The following is a 7,283-nucleotide window of genomic DNA, read 5'->3' as shown; positions in this document are numbered from 1 at the left end:
GTGAAGATTGCTTCGAACAAAATAAGAATAGAGCAGCATTAACAGAGCTAGTAGATGAGTAACAGATAGAGATTTGAAGCCTGAACAGAATGATCAGCAAAGAAATTCTTTTCCAAGCATCATTAGGTTCAGAAAGAGATTTTAGAAGCTATAAGTATTTGATCTAGCTAGTTGATTAATACTCAATCGTGAATTGTCAGATAGATGAATTGTTATCCATATGCATTGGCTGAAGAATATCAGCTAGAATATGTATGTGCATTCAATTCAGATACAACAGAAGTAGATAAGATGTTAAGCAAGATAGATTAAATGATGCAGAATTCGATCACGAGAAAGAGCAACTTAGATATAAGTTGACTCAGTGATTATATGTTTTATAGAAATGATTAGGAAGAGTAAGATATTATAGAAGAGAAGATATCAGAATAGATATCAAAAGCTCAGAGAATTGAAGTCAGTATTACTTCAGTCAGCTATACAGCTTACAAGAATCCGCAGTAAAATCGAATGCGATTTTGAGGACGAAATCATTCCTTAGAAGGGAGGAAATGTAAGGCCCAAAAATATTAAGTTCTTAATTACGGGATTTAAGATTTAAATTCTGAATAAGAGAGAAAATATGAATTTAAGAATTTATGGATATTAGAGATTTCAATTTCGGGTTAGAAATATTTAATTTGAGGATTTTTCGGATTTTAAGATTTTAATATCCGGAATTCTTAAATTAAAAGATTAAAAATATTTGCAATTGATATTTATGAAATTTAAGATGTGAATTCCAAGATGATAAATATCAAGGATTGAATTTGAGGATGAAATCCGAGCAAGGACCCATTTGCAAATATTGAGTAGTTCAAGGACTAAAATGCGATAAGGTCCGAAATGATTTAATTTTAATCCAAGAATATTTAATTTGAGAATATTTAGAGTTTAGAATTAAATTCTATTATTTTTAAATTAGTTGGGATTGAAATTGAATTAAATTGCTTGTTCGGGGACTTAAATGCAAGTAGGCCAAAGTTGGAGGACCAAAGTGCAATTCCATTGCAAGTGGCCCTTTATACGTATGTTTTGTATGAAAAGGGATCAGATTATCAGCCCAAAAAACAGAACCAAATGAGAGAGAAAAGGGAAGAGAAGGGTTAAGCTATTTTTGACACTTCAAGCTCCAATAACTTTTGATCCGCGCGGTAGAATTTCTGATTGAACATATATTTGTGATCACAGCTCCGAGTGCTACGTTTTGACGTAAGTTTTATGAAGTTCTACCATGTTTGAATTTTAAGTTGTTGTTGGAATTACGATTTGATTGTATAAACGTGTTCTAGCATATACAACGATAGCATATCTAAGACGGATCGAGAAAAGATTGTCATTTGGACATGTTTTCGATTTTTGAAAGAATTGTTGAAATTCTGAAAATATGGGGCTGTATATTTCGAAATTATCTTGTGGAATTGGTGATGATATATTGTTGAGATGGTGGTATTGATGATGCATATGCTTTTGGAATTTCCGATTTCGTACCGTTATGCCGCCGGTTCAAGATTTTGAATTAATATGCATTCTAAAGGTCTAGAGCTCATCTTCAATTTTATTGTGGATGAATTGAATATGAGATTGAGTTTAGAATATAGATATGATGATAGTTGAATTGAAAGATTTATCGGATTTGAATAGTTGCGACGTCGGTTTGAATTCTGATTGTATTAGCAAGATTTGAACTATATAAACTTTAAAGAACCATCGATTCAGATTGGAATTGATGTTTAGATATGTGATAATATATTTCAGATTTGAATTGAAGATTATCGAAGTGGAATCGACGAGTTCGAGTTCGAATGACTTGAAGTGGTTGCAGTTGAAAAACACCTTCAAGTAACACTGATTGAAATGAGCAGATTTTGATGACCGATTTGGCTAGCGTTGAGATAATCAGCATTGGCAACAGATTCAAGATATTTTCATCGCAATGAAAGGTATGAGTTGACATTATTCTTGTCAGGTAGAACAACTCGAGAACGTGGTGGTTTTCGAGTTATCCTGAAATCACATACTTAGTTGTTTAAGTGCTCTTATGTGATTTACTTGCTTTTGTTGATATGAATATTGACTTATGTGTTCAAGATGTTTATCAGTATTTATATGATTAATGCATACAGATTATGTTGCATTCATCTTGAACCCTACCTTGAATAGCACAGAGGGCAGAATGGCCTAAAGTGCATATGACGTTTGGAGAACTGTAGTTGAGTGGCATGGAATGTAGATTTACTTTCAGAGTCAGATGACTCATGGCACGGAATATAGATTTATATCCAGAGCTAGATGACTCACTATAGTTGCACCAAAGTCAGGGGAATTGATATATTTAACACCACCTCGATTGGGAGAGTCGGTGGTTAGTTAAAGATTTTATTCCCCGGGATCCCAAGAACTAAGCTTATTGGTATCAGATTTGATAGCCTATTCCTTGGCACATGCATTGCATTTATGCATTAACCTAGAGATTTCTATGGTTTAGATTATGCAGATATAAATGCTAGCATGTAGTGATACGCTATTCTAGATATGAATATGTGCCATTGCTTTTGATGAATCATTATGCATTAAGAGTTTAAGAGTCGATGATGATTCTATGATCTACATGTTATTACATGTTTTATGGTTTTAGAGTTTTATAGCTTATAGATTCCATATTCTTTCATGATGTATATGCATGTCTTTCATACTGAGATTTATTCTCACCGGAGTTATCCGGCTGTTGCTTTGTTTGTATGTGTGCATTGCATCAGGTTGGGCATGATCAAGCTAGAGTTGGCTTGGATAGCTTGAGAAGAGAGATAGCATGTGTTGATTTGGGTTTTAAGCAGATGACATGTATTTATGATTTGGTAAACATGTTAGAAAGCAAGAACCTTTGTATATGTTGTTTTTGCCAAGTATTGATTTATACTTTAGAATTCATGTATTCTAGATCACTTGATATTAGTTTGAATGCATGTAAATTATCTAGAAGCATGTTTAGAAGTTTATATGAAGTGTGTATGAGTTTTGGAATCACATTGTACAACAAGGATTCATTTTATTTTTCTGGACAGGGTGCCCGCTCGATCGGGTAAACTCCACGGATCGAGCGCGGCCTGTGATTTCCAAAGCAGAGAAGTGAGTTTTTGGGCTTGCTCGATCGGATGATTTCCACCGATCGAGCGAGGCCAAATATGTTCAGACCCGAGAGCAGGATATTCTTGCTCGCTTGATTGGGAAAGTTTACCCGATCGAGCGAGGTGCTCAGTTTTAAAAAAAATAAAAAATTTTAGCTCTTGGTTTGAATATTCTTTTATTGTTCGATTAATTGTTTATTAATCGTTAATTGCCCTAAGATGAGATTAGCAACCCGGGTCCCCACAGTATGTGATAGCAATTGCACTTGTATTGTCATAGAAAATAGGTGATTCAGATGAATCAACACCATAATCTCTGAGTTGCTGTTGAATCCAGAGCAATTGTGCACAACAACTTCCTGCGGCTATGTATTCTGATTCAGCTGTAGATGTAGCAATATAAGTTTGTTTCTTACTAAACCAAGAAATAAGCTTGTCTCCAAGAAATTGACAAGTCCTACTTGTGCTCTTATGATCAATTCTGCAACCTGCATAATCTGCATCTGAATAACCAATAAGATTAAAACTTGAATCCTTTGGATACCATAATCCGACGTTCTGAGTTCCTTTAAGATATTTTAGAATCCTTTTGGCAGCAATGTAGTGAGATTTCTTAGGATCGGATTGAAATCTTGCACACAGACCGACTGAGAACATAATATCCGGTCTGCTTGCTGTCAGATAAAGTAAGGAACCTATAAGTCCCCTGAATAAAGTTTAATCTACTGAAGGTCCAGCTTCATCTTTATCCAATTTGATTGAAGCACTCATTGGAGTACTAGCAGCAGAACAATTCTCCATTCCAAATTTCTTTAGAAGTTCCTTTGTGTATTTAATCTGATTTATATATCTTCATTTATCCATCTGTCTGACTTGTAATCCTAGGAAGAATGTCAATTCTCCCATCATACTCATCTCGAATTTTTCATGCATCATCTTAGAGAATTTCTTGCATAATTTGGGGTTAGTTGACCCAAATATGATATCATCAACATATATTTGAACTAATTAGGTATGATCGCCTTTGACAAATTTAAAAAAGATTTTTATCTACAGAACCAATAGTAAAGCCATGATCATTAAGAAAGAGTGAAAGTGTATCATACCAAGCTCGTGGAGCTTGTTTCAATCCATAAAGATCTTTATCCAGTTTGAACACATGATCTGGATAAGTTTTACTTTCAAATCCTGGAGGTTGTTCAACAAACACTTCTTCTTGGAGAAGACCATTGAGAAATGCACTTTTAACATCCATCTGAAATACCTTAAAGTCCTTGAAAGCAGCATAAGAAAGAAATATTATAATTGCTTCAAGTCTAGCTACAGGAGCAAAGGTTTCATTAAAATCAATACCTTCTTCTTGTCTGTAACCCTGTGCTACTAATCGAGCCTTATTTCTTATTACAGTACCACTTTCATTGAGTTTATTTTTAAAAACCCATCTAGTTCCTATTATAGATTTATCTGAGGGCCTAGGAACTAAATGCCAGACAGAGTTTCTTTCAAATTGGTTCAGTTCATCTTGCATAGCTTCTATCCAGTTACTGTCAAGGATATCTTTTTCTATTTTCTTAGGTTCTATATAAGAAATAAAAGAAGCATGCATGAATTCATTAATCATCTGACCTCTGGTTCTCAAAGGTGCAGATGGATTACCTATTACCAGACTTGGTGGATGAGTTTTGGACCATCTGTAGTATGGACCAAGATGATCTGTGTTTCCTTGTTGATCTTGATCATTGTGAAGTTCAACATGATCTGCGTTTGTTGGGATTTCATTATCAACTGGTGGCTCTTCTGGTCTATGTTCTTCAACCTGATCTGGTTCACATAGAATTTCTCTGTTCTGTATGATCTGGATTTCTTCTTCATCATCTGTGTCAAGCTTTGAATCTTCTATTCTGTTACTAAGATCATTTAAGCTTGGAGATTCATTAGTTACAGATGTTTCATCAAACACAATGTGAACTGATTCTTCAACTGTTAGATATTTAGTATTAAACGCTCTATACGCTTTTACTAACAGATGAGTAACCAAGAAATATGCCAGCATCTGATCTGACATCGAGTGCAGTCATATGAGTCTTACCATTGTTGTGTATGAAACATTTACAGCCAAGCACTTTTAAATATGATATCACTGGAACTTTACCATACCAAATCTCATAAGGTGTTTTTCCAATTTTTTTATTAATCATTGATCTGTTCTGAGTGTAACAAGCTGTGTTTACAGCTTCTGCCCAAAATTTTTGAGAAATACCTGAATCAGCAATAATTGTTCTAGCAGCTTCCTTTAGAGTTCTATTCCTCCTTTCTGCAACACCATTTTGTTGTGGCGTTCTAGCTTCGGAATAATCATGCTTGATTCCATGATTTTCAAGATACGTAGACAGAGTTTGATTTGTAAACTCGGTTCCTCTGTCACTTCTAATTTTATCAATCGATTGAGATTTCTCATTTTGAAGTCTTAAAAGAAGTTTAATCAATTGGGTGGCAGTTTGATCTTTGGATTTTAAAAATATCACCCAAGTAAATCTCGAGAAATCATCAACAATAACTAAGGTGTACTTCATTCCTCCTAAGCTTGTTACTGGTATAGGACCAAAAAGATCCATGTGCAATAGTTCTAAGATTTTGGAAGAAGATTTACATCATTTGTTTTTAAAAGTTGATCTGATCTGCTTACCCAGTTGGCAGGCAGAACACACCTTATCTTCTGAAAACTCGATTTTAGGCAGACCTGTAACCAATTCATGTTTACTCAGATTGGCTAATGCTTTGAAGTTCAAGTGATTAAGTCTCTTGTGCCATAACCAATTTTGGTTCATCTTTGATGCTACCAGACAGACTGAAGTGAGTGGTTGATCCGACCAATTTACTTTATAAGTATTTCCACTTTTTTCACTGTCATAATGGTTAGTACAGATTGATCTTTTACAATGTAAGTGTGCTTTTGGAATTCTACACCTTAGTCATAATCACACAATTGACTAATACTAATCAGATTATATTTTAAATTTTCTATAAGTAATACATCTTTAATACGAATATTTCCATGGATAAGTTTACCCTTACCCATGGTTGTACCTTTAGAGTTTTCTCCGAAAGTAATCTTAGGTCCTGATTCTGGAATGTAGTCAGATAACATTCTTCTGTCTCCTGTCATATGCCTTGAGCATCCACTATCCAAGAACCAGACTGCCTTATTAATGAGTTCATTTTTGTTTACCTGCAAAAATAAAGTAAAATAACTTTGGTCCTCATTCCTACTTGGGTCCACGCTGGATTAATCCCTTTGGAATCCATACTTGTATTATCCTTACAGGCTTTCCATGACGTTGTCCTTTGGAAATAACTGATTTATCTGATGGCCTTTGTGCATTGTGCTGTGTATGCCAAGTGTAGTGATCATATCGATTGTTCCTATTTGGCTTCCAATACTTTCTATAAGAGTTATTAGAATGTGGTTTATTTTGAGTTGATGAAGTTTTTTGCCTTTCAAGACCATATCCAGACCAATTTGATCTGGGTTTAGTCCATATAGACTTAGATCTGTCTGGCTCAACATATCCCAACCCTCTATGTAAGAGTTTACTCTGTTGAGATATTGAATATGTCATAGGAATCTGTGGTTCATATATCGTGCTGGATCTCACAAACTTCATGTATTTAAAGTTGTTATTTTCCAGGCAAGATTGAGTAGTTGAGATAGATGAACTTCCTTCATTCATGTTGTAGACTAAGACAGATTTATATCCAGCTTGCTTTTGCATTCCAGTAAATTTATCTAAGGATATCGATGCTTTATTCCAAGAGTTTACTAGATCTGTTAATCTCTGATTTTCAGATAAAGTTTCTTGAAGCTGACTTCTCATATCATTGTTCTCAGTCATTAACAAACTTATCTGAGCTTTTAGACTGTCTGATCCAGTGTATTTATCTGAGTTACTTTGATCTGACTTATCTGTTGAGCTCTTTCCATTTGTTCTGACGTCATCAAACTTATGAGATAGCATGCGATATTCATTAACCATCTCATTTAATACATTAATAAGATATTCCTTACTAAATTCATCAGAAGTAAAGTCAAGTATCTCTCCATCATCTGAAATATCA

This window comes from Henckelia pumila, chromosome 1 (assembly GCF_033568475.1).
Source record: "Henckelia pumila isolate YLH828 chromosome 1, ASM3356847v2, whole genome shotgun sequence".
In the NCBI taxonomy this organism is placed as follows: Eukaryota; Viridiplantae; Streptophyta; class Magnoliopsida; order Lamiales; family Gesneriaceae; genus Henckelia; species Henckelia pumila.
This window is presented reverse-complemented; position numbering follows the sequence as displayed.